General features: G+C 36.6%; 1 protein-coding gene and 1 pseudogene across 6 annotated transcripts in view; both read right to left on the bottom strand.

Moving 5' to 3' along the window:
• The window catches only part of BTBD9 (BTB domain containing 9), a 504,665-nt gene that overhangs the window by 204,540 nt on the left and 283,999 nt on the right, over window positions 1–16,126 (bottom strand). The gene's annotated exons all lie outside the window — the stretch shown is intronic.
• On the bottom strand, window positions 4,894–16,039 carry LOC140846783 (NADH dehydrogenase [ubiquinone] 1 subunit C1, mitochondrial-like; annotated as a pseudogene).

Below are 16,126 nucleotides of genomic sequence, written 5' to 3'. Positions count from 1 at the left end.
TAGATGGAAGCATGCCTAAGGCTAAATAGCTGTCAACAGGGAGAATAAAACCACAGCAAAGAAAGTAGAACAATTAATTACTAAGCAGATGCAAAATAAAATCAACTACCCCCAAAGTCAAAAGGGGATAGACAAAGAGTACAGAATATACCTAATATATAAAGAATGGAGGCAGAAGAAAAAGGACGGGAAAAAAAAACCCTTTAGGTTGTGACTGTAATAGCATACTAACTGAGTTAAATTAGACTGTTAGTAACAGAATTAGCCTTGAAACTTTGGTAACCACGAGTCTAAAGCCTAAAATGACAATAAGTTACATACCTATCGATAATCACCCTAAATGAAAATGGTCTGAATGCACCATTCAAAAGACAAGGAGTCAATGAATGGATAAAAAAACAAGACCCATCTATATGCTGCCTACAAGAGACTCACTTCAAACCCAAAGACATACACAGACAGAAAGTAAAGGGATGGAAAAAGATATTTCAGTCAAACAATAGGAAGAAAAAAGCAGGAGTTGCAGTACTTGTATAAGACAAAATAGACTTCAAAACAAAGAAAGTAACAAGAGACAAAGAAGGACATTACATAATGATAAAGGGGTCAGTCCAACAAGAGGATATAACTATTATAAATATCTATACACCCAACACAGGATCACCTACATATGTGAAACAAATACTAACAGAATTAAAGGGGTAAACAGAATGCAATGCACTGATTTTAGGAGAATTCAACACACCACTCACTCCAAAGGACAGATCAACCAGACAGAGGCACTGAACAACATATCAGAACAGATGGACTTAATGGACATCTACAGAACACTCCATCCAAAAGCAACAGTATACACATTCTTCTCAAGTGCACAAGGAACATTTTCAAGAATAGATCATATACTAGGCCACAAAAAGAGTCTAAGTAATTTCAGAAGGATTGATATTGTACCAACCAGCTTCTCAGACCACAAAGGCATGAAACTAGAAATAAATTACACAAAGAAAATGAAAAAGCCCACAAACATGTGGAGGCTTAATAAAATGCTCCTGAATAATCAATGGATCAACAACCAAATAAAAACAGAGATCAAACAATATATGGAGACAAATGATAAAAATAATTCAACACCGAAAAATGTGTTGGACGCAGCAAAGGCCATTCTAGGTGTGAAGAATATTGCAATACAGGCCTACCTCAGGAAAGAAGAACAATCCCAAATGAACAGTCTAAACTCACAATTAACTAAACTAGAAAAAGAAGAACAACTGAGTTCCAAAGTCTGTAGAATGAGGGACATAATAAAGATTAGAGTAGAAATAAGCAAAGTAGAGAAGAATAAAACAATAGAAAGAAACAATGAAAGTAGGAGCTGTTTTTTCAATAAAATAAAATAGATAAAGCACTAACAAGACTTAACAAGAAAAAAAGAGAGTCTACACACATAAACAGAATCAGAAAAGAGAAAGGAAAAATCATTAGACACAACAGAAATACAATGAATTATCAGAGAATGCTATGAAAAATTATATGCTAACAAATTGGATAACCTAGAAGAAATGGACAACTTTGTAGAAAGATAAAACCTTCCATGGCTGACCCAGGAAGAAACAAAAATCTGAAGAGACCAATTACCAGCAACGAAGTTGAACTGGTAACCAAAAAACTATCTAAGAACAATTACTTGGTCCAGATGGTTTCACTGATGAATTTTATCAAACATTTAGTGAAGACCTAAGACCCATCTTCCTTAAAGTTTTCCAAAAAGTAGAAGAGGAGGGAATAATTCTATGAGGCCAGAATCACTCTAATACCAAAACCAGGCAAAGACACCACAAAAAAAGAAAAAACAGACCAATATCCCTGATGAACATACATGCAAAAATACTCAACAAAATATTAGCAAATCAAATTCAAAAATACATCAAAAAGATCATCCATCATGATGAAGTAGGATTTATGCCAGGGATGCAAGGATGGTACAACATTCGAAAATCCATCAACATCATCCACCACATCAACAAAAAGAAGGACAAAAATCACGTGATCATCTCCATAGATGGTGAAAAAGCATTTGACAAAATTCAACATTCATTCATGATAAAAACTCCCAACAAAATGGGTATAGAGGGCAAGTAAACTCAACATAATAAAGGCCATATATGACAAACGCACAGCCAACATCATACTTAACAGCAAGAAGCTGAAAACTTTTCCTTTCAAATCGGGAATAAGACAAGGATGCCCACTCTCCCCACTTTTATTCAACATAGTGCTGGAGGTCCTAGCCACAGCAATCAGACAACACAAAGAAATAAAAGGCATCCAGATTGGCAAGGAAGAAGTTAAACTGTCCCTGTTTGCAGATGACATGATATTGTCCTAAAGAATCCACTCTAAAACTGTTAGATCTAATATCTGAATTCAGCAAAGTTGCAGGATACAAAATTAATACACAGAAATCTGTGGCATTCCTATACACTCATGATGAACTAGCAGAAAGAGAAATCAGGAAAACAATTTGATTCACAAATGCATCAAAAAGAATAAAATACATAAGAATAAATCTAACCAAGGAAGTGAAAGACCTATACTCTGAAAACTACAAGAAACTCATGAGAAAAATTAAAGAAGATACCAGTAAATGGAAACACATCCCATGCTCATGGATGGGAAGAATTAATATTGTCAAAATGGCCATCCTGCCTAAACCAATCTACAAATTCAATGCAATCCCTATCGAAATACCAATAGCATTCTTCAACCAACCAAAGCAAATAGTGCTAAAATTCATATGGAACCACAAAAGACCCTGAACAGCCAAAGCAATCCTGAGAAGGAAGAATGAAGTGGGGGGGATTACCCTCCCTGACTTCAAGCTCTACTACAAAGCCACAGTAATAAAGACAATTTGGTACTGGCACAAGAACAGACCCATAGACCAATGGAACAGACTAGAGAGCCCAGATATAAACCCAAGGCTATATGGTCAATTAATATATGATAAAGGAGCCATGGATATACAATGGGGAAATGACAGCCTCTTCAACAACTGTTGTTTGCAAAACTGGCCAGCTACATGCAAGAGAATGAAACTGGATTATTTTCTAACCCCATACACAAAAGTAAACTCAAAATGGATCAAAGACCTGAATGTATGTCATGAAACTCCAAAATTCTTACAATAAAACATAAGCAAAAATCTCTTAAATTTGAACATGAGAAACTTTTTCCTGAATGCATCTCCTTGGGCAAGGGAAAGAAAATCAAACATGAAAAAATGGGACTACATCATGCCAAAAAGCTTCTGTACAGCAAAGAACACCGTCAGCAGAACAAAAGGCATCCTACAGTATGGGAGGATATATTTGTAAATTTCATATCCAACAAGGGGTTAACATCCAAATTATATAAAGAACTCACAAGCCTGAACACCCAAAAAGCAAATAACCCTATTACAAAATGGGCGGAGGGTATGAACAGACACTTCTCCAAAGAAGAAATATCAGATGGCCAGCAGGCACATGAAAAGATGCTCCACATAGCTAATTATCAGGGAAACGCAAATGAAAACCACAATGAGATGTCACCTCCCACCAGTAAGGATGGTCATCATCCAAAAGACAAACAACCACAAATGTTGGTGAGGATGTGGAGAAAGGGGAACCCTCCTACACTGCTGGTGGGAATGTAAATTAGTTCAACCATTGTGGAAAGCAGTATGGAGGTTCCTCAAAAAGCTAAAAATAGAAATTATCATTCTACCCAGTAATTCCACTCCTAGGAATTTACCCTAAGAATGCAGGAGCCCAGTTTGAAAAAGACATATGCCTCCCTATGTTTATCGCAGCACTATTTACAATAGCCAAGAAATGGAAGCAACCTAAGTGTCCATCAGTAGATGAATGGATAAAGAAGATGTGGTTCATATATACAATGGAATATTATTCAGCCATAAGAAGAAAACAAATCCTTTCATTTGCAACAACATGGAATTGAGCTAGAGGGTATTATGCTCAGTGAAATAAGTCAGGCGGAGAAAGACAAGTACCAAATGATTTCACTCATCTGTGGAGCATAAGAACAAAGCAAAAACTGAAGGAACAAAACAGCAGCAGACTCACAGTACCCAACAATCGACTAACAGTTGCCAAAGGGAAAAGGACTAGAGAGGGAGGGTGGGAAGTGAGGGAGAAGGGGAGTAAGAGGCCTTACAATTAGCACACATAACGCAGGGGGTGGGCATGGTGAAGGCAGTATAGCAGAGAGAAGACAAGTAGTGAGTCTTTAGTATCTTACTACACCGGTGGACAGTGATTGTAATGGGGTATGTGGTGAAGACTTGATATGGGGGGAGTCTAGTAACCACAATGTGGCTTGTGTGATTGTATATTAATAATACCAAAATAAAAATAAAGAGGGAGATTAATATTGTAAATATGAAGAGTATAGATTTGCTAGGTATCTTTAGGAAGAACACTATACACTATTTAAATCAAAATATCCCTATAGAATAAAACAAAATCTGGCCAACTATTAGAGATTAAATATCATAATTCTAATCTTTGTAATACTATTTGGTAAACCATTATTTATAAATCGAAGCAAAAAACCTCCAAATATTTAATCATAGTTATTTTATTCCAGATAGGACATGAGTTTCAAGAAACAATTCTATTTTAAAAAATCTTTATGTCATATAAGTATAAATTTCAGATAGAAGTCAGCTTTGCTACCTCAAAATTTCATAAGAGGAAAGACTCTAAAATAACATGTAATAATATCCATGATAAATTATCTTCATCTTCAATTTAAGTAGAATAAATAATAAAAAGAAGGAAGAAAACATTTAGAATTAGAGAAAAATCAGTTGCATGAAAATATCTTACTCTTTCTCAGAATTCAGATGAAAGTGTCTATTATCATGTAGTATGTATAGTGTACAAAGGATCTGTTTAACAAGTGATAGTGATAAAAATTCTGGTTCCTACATTACTAGGTCAAATTTTAAAATTCTGACTACTAAAAAATTTAATAAAATTACAATGATATTTGAATTTGGGATACATTTTCAGATGTATACTTGTGTGCCAAAAGTCAACTCTATGTTGTTGGTATTTTTGGTCTCAATTTTCCATTTGGCCAAACTATGTATCCAGTGTACCACTCAAGTGACATTCTACAATTGTGTAGTAAGAAAGGAACCTTGAAGACAGAATGAACAATGTAGCATTTAAGAATTTATTCTTGGACATTCACCTTACTAGAACCTTCAAATTAAATCAAATTACATTTCTTTTTCAAATACTACTATGTTTTGGAATAAAAATTTTCATGTATTTGATGTAGGGAGAGATTATATTAAATCTATAATTGTAAGACAAAAGCCATATGATGGGATCATATATCTAATATGCATTATTCAGCAGCCAGTGTCTGGTCAGTGTGGCAGAGATAATGAGTAATATCCACAAGATTCAACATAAGGATTTAGAAGAAACCTTCTAGCAGTATGTCTTCTGCTTTGTTCCACCTGTGCCCAGAGGAGAAATCAGCCAGATAGATAAGCTGTTCGACTAAATTCTTGGGAAAAGGACTTGCCCAGATGTCAAATAAATTTGTGCAGAATTATAAAGGACAAGAATGAATTCACAGTGTGTCAGACATTGGTAGCAAAGAGGCCTGGAAACCAAGACAGAAAAACAATGGTCCGTTTCATTAGCATTCCATGTGCTCAGAACTAGGGAGCATCACTTTGATTTGAAATGCGTCTGCTCACCTCATACTAATAGGATGTACCAATTCTACCTTCTCAGATACCCTTTCTAATCACAGTCCATAAGGCTATCGCCTAAAGTGAAATGTAATCTCCAAGTGAAAATATAAAGTGATGGAAAAAGTCTTTTCCTCATTCAAGTGAAATCTGGTTTTATGATGCTCTTGCTCAAGAGACATCTGTTAGCATATTTGGATTTAAATGTTCAGATGTGCACTTTGTGCCAAGAAAATGCTTCCAGTATAAATGCCCTGACAAAAAAAATCTACTTTTATAACACAGCTTTGTGGTTCACCATTTAATTGTCTGGGGCCAGACCATGCTGTTGGTAACTAGGCCCCCCCTCTTATTTGACGTGTACAGTGACAGCAGCATCAGCTTTCCAACATTAGGGCTGTTTTGTTTTACTTTTTAAGAAAAGAAAAAAGGAAGGTGGTATAACTTAGTACCTATATTAGCTGTTAGGATTATAGTGTACTTAAGCCTTTTATAATGATTTGCTTTACAGCTTTATGTTTTTCACTGAGGAAAAAGAAACAAAGATGCTTTTGAACAGTAAGCTGTGTTTTCTGCACATGGTGTATTAGCTTTTTCCTATCTTTTCACTTCATTACTAGAGTTCATATTGCCTGAGAGTGAATACACCAAGTGAATTTAGTGCATTTAGAGGTTTGATGTGGACCTTTTCAAATGAAGTGTGTTGAAAACAGCAGTCCCCATCAATCCTTTGGCCAGTAGATTTTTCGTATCTGCATAAAAACACCTATTCCATTTCTAAGTTTTAACCTTGAAATGTCTCTGTCTCTAATAAATACTAATACCAAAATCCCGAGAATCATTTAAACTGGGACTTGAAGTTACACCTTCATGACTTCTCAAATATTAAAATGTCATCATAAAAGCTACATTTTTAAAGGGGTTACATAAATTGTGTTTTATGATGCATTGTCTTATCCTTACTAAGGAATGAAATCTGAATTGTGTTAGACCACAGGTTCTATTCTAGCAAAAGAGATTTTTAAACAAAGGGGAAAAATAACAATAGTACAATAATAACTTCTTTTTAGCACTATATAATATACCAAACTCTCTACTTGATCTTTTAATTGTCTTCAACAGGCAGGAAATCTGTGATAATTTATAGCATAGAAATTAATTAATAGAGCTGGGGATTTAATAAAGAATCTTTTTAACTTATTTTTACCACATTTTAAAGGCATATATCTAGAGCCAAATATCTTTCTGCTTATCCTTGCTGGGACATTTTCATTTCCTTTAACTCAATACATAAAATCTGCACCTTAGTCTGCTAGAGAAATATGCTCAAGCGTGATCTGTTTCATGGCTTGATACACCATAATAAATTGTTAATGATACATTACTGCACCAAAAAACAAGCAAATGCAATACCCTGTTCTTTGTACATTTCAAACAGACCAGGAAATTTCAAAATACTCTCCCTTTAACCTTTAACATTAGTATCACCACAATGAACATGTATTAAACACCTGCACTACACTGATAGACCAGTACTAGATGTCGTTGGGTATTCACATTCATTAACTGACAGTGCTGTAGAGTGAATTTACAGTATACAAAGATTTAATGAAAAATATGCAATTATTTACCATCTTTTTCAAGAACAAATCATTCAAAAACAGAAATACCCAAATTGATTATTATCAGCTGCTTTGATAAAGAAATCAAGGGATTAAGACAACTCACTTGAAAAAAGAAAATATTGAATAAAAAAATTGGATGCCTTATTTAGTATATGATGGCTTTAAAAGCCCAGACTCTATGAATATTAAACTATACCAGAATGGTATATATTACAAGTTATATTTTCTCTCTGGCTTCTGGGGCCTTGAGCTTTGTGTTGGTGATTTATGATTTATATTGTCAGTTAAAACGCTTAATAAAAATATAGCTTTATGTCATTCAGTTGAGAATAGGATTTCTTCCTTTCTCTCTCTATAGAGTCCCACATACATACTGAATATATTCTAGCAGTAATTATGAAATATGAGGTTACAGAGCTATTGATTGTCATCATATGCCACTCAAACTTCTTTCTGATAGTACAATGATGTGGTTGGAAATATCTGTCTGTTGGTTCCATCACATATCTGAGTGTGTTAGGCTGTAAGAACACAGAAGGCTTTCATTCTCCCTCAGAGGTAGAGATACTTCCAGAGATTTTCACAGTACAATTCTATCAGGCTCTTTGGGTTTGGGAAACCTGGCTTTCCTCTACAGGCTTTTCTCATACACGTTAATCTCTATCATATGGTCAAAAGGAGTGGTTTCCCAAGTGGGGTGCATGCACTCCAGAAGACTATAAAATTTTGATTCATTGGTTATGAAAAGAAAATACCAGAGTTTATATTACCATTACTTGTATTGTATACTTTAAAAATATCTATGTTTTTGTATGTTTTCTAAAATACATAATAGTGCAGGAGTACATGTATATAACTTATAAATGAAAAAATATGCTTATCAGGGGTTCCCACTTGAAAATCTTTTTTGTAAAAGATTTAGTAAGATATAATTCATATACCATACAATTCACCAATTTTAAGTATTCAGTGGTTTATAGTATATTCACAGAGGTGTACAATCATCACCACAATTTTAGAACATGTTTACCACCTGAGAAAATAACTGTATCTTTTAGCTACAAACCTCCTTACCCTCCATTCCCCCCAGTCCTAAGCAACCACTAATCTACTTTCTGTCTCTAATAGATTTGCCTATTCTGGACACTTCATATAAATGGAATCATAAGATATGTGACCTTTTGTGACTTGGTTTTTCACTTAGCATAATATTTTCAAGGCTCATTCATGTAGCATGTATCAGTTATCTTATTCCTTTAAATGAGTCAATAATAATCCATTGCGTAGCTATACCACATTTTGTTTACCCATTCATCAGTTGATGGACAGGGTGTTTTCCTCCTTTTGGTTATTGTGAATAATGCAGCTACGGACATTCACGTTCAACTTTTCATGTGGCCAAATATTTTCATTTTTTCTTGGGTATTCTTCACCTAAATGTGGAATTGCTGGGTCAAATGGTAACTCTATATTTAAATTTTGGGAAACTGTCAGACTGTTTCCCAAAGTAGCTATACCATTTTTTCATTGCCATCAGCAATTTATATGGGTTTCAATTTTTCTACATCCTTGCCAACACTAGGTATTATCAGATTTTTTATTCTAGCTATCCTACTGGGCATGAAGTGATGTCTCATTGGTTTGATTTGTGTCTCCTCAGTGAGACATGATGCTGATCATCTTTTCATATGAATTTTTTTTTTATGATTGGTGTGCATGATCAAAAAAGTTGTGAGACCTCTGGTATAAAGTTCTCTGGCAATTTCAGGGCAGTTATCCAATGAAAACCCTACAGAGCATCTTGAAGTAAAAATAGTAGCTTGAATGAGGACATTTAGTTCTTCATGGACAAGAAAAAAAGGTACATTCATAGATAACATATAAATAAAGCCAAAAAGCATGGGAAACCAGTGGCAGGGAATCAAAGATTAATCAGATGGAGACATCTAGCACCACCTCCAAATCAAGGATATTACATAACTCTAAGGAGTATGTACAGAGTCACCTTCACTGTGACCATGGTTTAAGCTGATGCTGGGCTCCACTCTCATTCCAAAGTTGGGTTGCAGCCTGGGCACACCACCAGCATCGATGAAAAGCAACGTTAGTGACAACTCTGAGGGAGGCACGTATGAGGACCACATTAGAGGCCTCTGCCTGTGTGAACAACTCTCTTTAGTATAAAAAACAAGAAGTACACAGAATTTTAAAACTACAACAAAATACAAGCAACTTAAAGAACTGTCCCCCATTTTTTTTTGCCAAAATTACATCCACTCTATATTTTGGTATTATGGGGCAACAGTGACAGTCAACATTTTTACTTAGCAAAATTACTTTTGGAAATTACAAGGTTGATAAAATCCCAGTCTAGGAACTAAGGTGCCTTCTACTCTAGAAAGGAGCTATGGTCTCCCTAACGTACTCTACTCACTCCTGCTTTTATATGCCTGTCCCTGCTGTTTCCTTAACCCTGGAAACACCAAGTTTTCAATTCTAACAAATTTTTCAACCCCTAACCTCTTAGTAGTCAGCCAGTTTGTCAGTTCACTCAAATATTTATGGGCATCTAAGTAGAAGGTACCACTCGTGGCTGAAAGAATTAGAAGTGCATGTGTCAAGACAATTAGCTCATAAACGCTACTCTCAAGGGTTTATATACTACGCTCTCCATCAAGTCTTCAGTGACAGACTAACAATTTCTGAATCCTATCCTCTGTTAATGGACTGATGAGGGGCCAGACTATCTAAAACCAGAGCTGCCTTGGAAAATCTATCACATATACATCACAGTACTTATTGCATGATACAGTCTCTTAGAGTAGGCTTTTTGGATGAGTCACAGCTTTAAACAGGAAAGAGGGCAATAACAAAGGTTTGTACCTTAAGTCAGATCCACAAAGCAGAGCTTCCTCTCTCTCTAAAACAAAGAACTAATGTTAACAAATCTTCTGATTATTTTACCAAGAAAGAAAATGCTCTAATGATTAATTCGTTTTTAACTAATCCTTTTTAGAACACTAACACCAGAGTGGTTGTTTCTGAATAAAAAGTGTCTTGCTTCTCTTTTTTCCACAGCCTTTCTCTCTATAATCCTCACCCTGCTGAATTTAATTGCCTTGGCAATGCCAAAACAATGTCTGATCCTAATAGGTCAGCATTGATCGCTCTAAACCAATTGGTTCCTTCATTAGCAAGAAAATGAAGTAAAGAGAAAAGGCAGGTGGCTCCTGGACAGGCAGCTGGGCTTTTGCTCCTCTTACAGTGCCTCTCTCTCATTAAACAGTAGCTGATCGATTGGCAACTTGCTCAAAATCCACAAAAACTATTCATCACTTTTGACATGGGCCTGTTTTTTAACAGTCCACGCAACCCAAGATTTGAATACCCCAGACAGTTTATTTGTGGGTGCATCACACTCTTTCCAGACAGATCTCTCTGAAGAGCATATGGAGAAAAAGGAGGGCTCATCAACCAAAGAACCACCTCTGGGCAGGGTGTCCAATACCACCCCGCTCTAAGTCTTAGGGACAAGGGCTGCCCTGCAGAAGGACCCTTCTCCCTGAGTCCAGATTCTGTGGCACACTAAAGGCAGGTGGGGTGAGGGACTAGTCTTGGTGATACTAGAAAATGAAAGTAAGCAGGGATCTAAAAATACCAATCATCACCAAAGGGAAGGAGAAGGAAACAAGGACAAAGAGGCAAAGGTAATGCACCAAAGGAGAGAAAGGAAAACACAGGAAAAGCACAACATGTTCAGAATGCACTACTTTGGTTGACCGGAAATAAACTATGGAAGAGAGCAGACTAGAGTTTTGTCAGACGGTCTAAGGAACGACCTCCCTGCCAGTACTGATGACTCATTCCTGGAGCCCTGAGACTCAGCACCATGACACACTACGAAGCACTCTTCACAGCAGGCCAGTTTGGGATGGAAGGGAGTTTTACCCAGTCTGGACTGAGCACCTAGTGTACTATATGTCAAAGACCACACTAAGCACTTTACATAAGATATCTTATTGAGCCTGATAACAATCTTATGGAGGGGTCATTTCTATCCTCATTTTACACACTAAAAAAAATAACATTCAGACATATAAAGTAACCTCTCCAACAACACAAAGCAAGTAAGAAATGGCAGTCAGAATTTGAATGTAGCTCCATTCAGTTTTCCACAGCCCCATGACCTTTTAAAAACCTGTAGCAGGGAACTTGAAAATGAAAAAGCAAAAAACAAAAACAGAATAACTTCTAAAATATAAAAATAAGGAAAAATATAAACTAAGATAGTCTTTAAAGGAAATGACAAGAGTGGAAGGAACACGTTGCCACATGTTCTTTACCAGGTTACTGCTTCCATCCCTCTGACCTCTTGGTAACTGGCCCTGAGTCTGCATATTCCGAGGCAAGGGGGTGGGGCCAGCATTGCTGACAAGCCTGCTTTCTTTCACTCGCTGCCATTCTACCCGGCTAGCAGGGTAGCCGAAGAGAGCTGGCCTTAAAGTAATCAAATGCCACAGTAGTAGGTCAATTTTCTCCTAAATTTCAAATCCAGAAACAGAAACAATTTATTTCATCTTACATGTCAGTAACTAATTCTTGTGTTAACAGAATCAAGATCTAAAAAAAACTATTCACTTCTCATATAATCTGAAGCTTCACCCCACACTTACTCAGTAAAAAGCACTTATCAGTGTGTTGAATTTATTCACCAATCACAAAACACCTTTCACGTTCAAGGTGCCCACTCAAACCTGAATGAACACAGCTATGTTTATTAAACACAAATATAAATTATTTGAAGTTTTATTATAATATTGACTTAGAGGAGAGTATCAGCAATAACTGAAATAAGAAATAATCAAGAGGTGAATTTTTATAAATAATCAGATTTACCACTAATGACAGACACATAGAATGCTGAGCCTCTTGAAATCTTTATTCCATTAAGAAGGATAGGGGGAAAGGGAAGGAAAGAGAGAGAGATTTATTAGGGGCCTATTATCTGCTGGCCCCTATGTCATACACTGGGATACAGAAATGAAAAGACCAGGGCACTGTTCTCTAGTTGTTCAGAGTCTACTAAAAAAGACAAGATAACTGGTAAATCATCCATTCATTCATTCGCCCACCCTTTCCTTCATCTTTCCAACTCAGTATGTTGTCAGGCACTGTGCTGGGCACTGGGGATATAATGAACTAGAAAAATATGGTCTCTGTCTTCAAAGTCTAATAGGGGAAACAGGCCAGGAAACAAGTAACTATAATAAAATGTGAAAAATGCTATGATAGAAAAAAGACAGGGTACTATGATAGCATGGAATAAGGATGCCACTAGTGAAAGATAAGCAGGAGTTAGAAAGGCAAACAAGGAGAAAAGAAACAAGAGAGAATTCTTTTATGGTGCCAAGCACAATATGTGGGAATGCTCAGAGACAAATCAGGGCATGTTAGAAAGACTTAGAGAAATTCTATAGATGCATCACTCAGTGGTAGCCAGCCTCCAATATGGCTCCCAATGGTTGTGTCTTCTGTGATTCATGCCCTTGTATTTTTCCCTCCCATACCAACATCCTATTTATTACAAAGGGCTGACCTTTGTAACCAACAGGATATTACAGAAATGATTATGTGTAACTTCTGAGTCTAGATAAACAAAACAAAACAAAACATTGTTGCTTCTACTTTGTACTCTCTTGGATTACTTTCTCTGGGGAAGACAGCCTCATGCTGTGAGGACACTCCAACAGCCCTCCAGAGACACCATATGGAGAGGACTCTGGCCTCTGCCAATAGCCAGTACCAACTTGCAGCCATGTAAGTGGCTACCCTTAAAAGTGAATCCCTCCTGCGTAGTCAAAGCTTCAGATGACTACAGCCCTAGCTAACATCTTGGCTGAAGTCCTGAAAGAGACCTCAAGCTAGAAGCACCCAGCTAAGTTAGTCTCAAATTCCTAACACATAGAAACTGTAAGATAATAAATGCTTATTGTTGCTTTAACTAATTATATTTGGAGTAATTTGTTACCCAGAAATAGGTAAGTAATACACACAGCATTCAGGATGAAAGGTGGTTGAAACCAGATGCTCCAAAGGTATGCAGGCTCAGATCAAGTAAAACTAAACAAAACGGATGTTGGACTTTATCCTGAAAACAATGGGGAGTCATTGGAGGTTTTGAAATAGAGAAATGATAGAGGCAGGTTTACATTTAGCAAGAGCACCTGACTATAGTATGGAAAATGTGCCAGACAGAAACAAAGTTAGAGTTGCAAAGCTCATTCACTCTGCTGGATGCACACTAGTGATGACTCTAAAATTCTTTCAACAGCCTCCAACTTTCCCTTTAACTCACTCTAAGTTGCCCGTCCACTTTTGGACTTGGATAAAATGTTTGCTTTCTAAACAATTGTCAAGGGGTTGGAGGAAGTACAGAGAGGTTAGCTTCTTATGGGTGAAACTTGATCCATGTGAAACAGAAGACAGGATGGAACTGTGTCTGCTGAACTTGCCATGTCTCTTTGCAGTGGTTGCATGTGGCACTCCATCACATTTTTCCATTTTTTCTTACTTTACCTTTACCCTCACCACTCTGGGCTGGAACCTACTAAAGAAAATGTCAGCACTCTAATATTTGCTTTAGGCTCTGTATTTTACAGCTGTGATATTGCATAGAGTAGCTACTAACTATAGTTGCCTATTTATAGGTAGCAGTATGGCTAATCCAAATTGAGATGTGCTGTAAGTATAAATTACACAGTGACTTTTTGAGTTTAAAATACCTCATTAATAATTTTTTTATGTTTGAAAAGTGTTATATAGAAACAATGGAATATTCTTCTACCTTAAAAAAGAGGAAAATCCTACCATTTGTGAGAACAAGGCTGATCCTAGAAGACATTATGCTAAGTAAAAATAAGTCAGAGGACAAATACTCCATGATATCACTTATATGAGGAATCTAAAATAGTCAAATTCACAGAAGTAGAGAGAATGGTAGTTGTCAGGGGTGGAGGGGTTAACAGGGAGGTATTAGTCAAGGGGTATAAAGTTGCAGTTATACAAGATGAGCAAGACCTAGAGATCTGCTGTACAGCATAGTGCCCTTAGTTAACAATACTGTATTGTTATATTTAAATACTAACTAAGGGGGTAAATCTTATGTTAAGTGTTCTTATCATCACCATCATCATCAATAAAGAGGGCAGTAGGAAACTTTTAGAGGTTATGATATGTTTATGGCATAGACTGCAATTTCACAGGCATATACTTATCTCCAAACTTAGCAAGTTGTGTACATTAAATGTGGATATCAATCATACCTAAATAAAATGGTTTAAAATATATAATAAATAATTTTAAATACTGATTACATGGTGAATTGATTATATTTTGGATATATTAGTTTAAATAAAAATGTGTTATTAAAATTAATTTCACTTGTTTCTTTTTTGCCTTTTAATGTGAAAATTTTAAGTAACATTTCTATCAGACTGCAATGTTCTAGAGAACTTGGAAAAATACACTAAGAAACTTAGGCAAGAAAAGGTCAGCTAGTTGTTGCAATGGAGATGTAGAAAATAGGATGCACTGGAAGAAATTTCAGGAGGAAGAATTGCTAAAACTAAAATGATTGATGGGGAGGAAGGAAGAATGGAAGATGATTCCCAGCGTGCTTTCTGGATGGGGCAACTGGGTGTCTTTCACTGAGATAAGAACACAGAAAAAGGAACAATGAGGATTACAGCTGACTCTTGGGCATTAGTGGCACCAACCCCTGTGAAGTCAAAAATCCACATACAGTTTTTGACTCCCAAAAAACTTTACTACTAATAGCCCTGACTGGAAGCCTTACCCATAACATAAATAGTTGATTAACACATATCTTGTATGTTATATGTATTATGTACTGAATTCTTGAAATAAAATAAGCTAGAGAAAAGAAAATGTCTTTCAAATTGTTCCAAATCTCCAAAAATTTTCCAATATATTTTATTTTTATGTTTTTGAAGAATACGTATTTTTTTCATTTAATGATGCAAAACAGAAATGCTGACTTGACATATATTCAGTTATAACTTTTTGTCTCACGTTCACAACTCAATAGATTGGTGAATCCAAAGGAACTGCTACAATTACTACAAAGAACATGCTCTATTAGTTTGAAAAGTTTACTGCAATCCATTTCTTCTTTTATACTCTAACACATCTTCATTGTGTTGTTTGATGAGATAGGTCCACAGGAAGACGGAGGTGCCCAAAGTCAGTCCAACTTCCAGCCAGTCAGGTGTCATGTCGCGGCTCCCGAACGTACAACTTTAAGCGCGCGGAAGAGCCGTGCGGGAACCCGGCGGGACCAGCAGCCTGGCGACAGGGCGTAGCAACGTGGACGGCGCCATCCTGCCGCCGGGCTCCCTCCGATATACTTATTAAAAAACATTTGCATGTAAATGGACCCACATGGTTCAAACCCATGGTGTTCAGAGGTTAGCTTGGGGCACTCTGTTCTGGCGTTGAGGTGCTGTGCATCACTCTAAGGAAACTGTGCAGTGGCCATTTCAGTGTGCTGACTGAAAGCGCAGGAGATCTCGGCAGGAGACGAAGCTCTTTCACTGACTGATGCCACGTAGACCCGTGAGATCAGCTGGGAAGAGTATGCAGAATGGGAAATGCAGAGAACATGAATGAAGCCATACAGTAGGGATATTGCTCTGGACTGTGATGGGTG

This window comes from Manis javanica, chromosome 16 (genome assembly GCF_040802235.1).
Source record: "Manis javanica isolate MJ-LG chromosome 16, MJ_LKY, whole genome shotgun sequence".
In the NCBI taxonomy this organism is placed as follows: Eukaryota; Metazoa; Chordata; class Mammalia; order Pholidota; family Manidae; genus Manis; species Manis javanica.
This window is presented reverse-complemented; position numbering and strand designations above follow the sequence as displayed.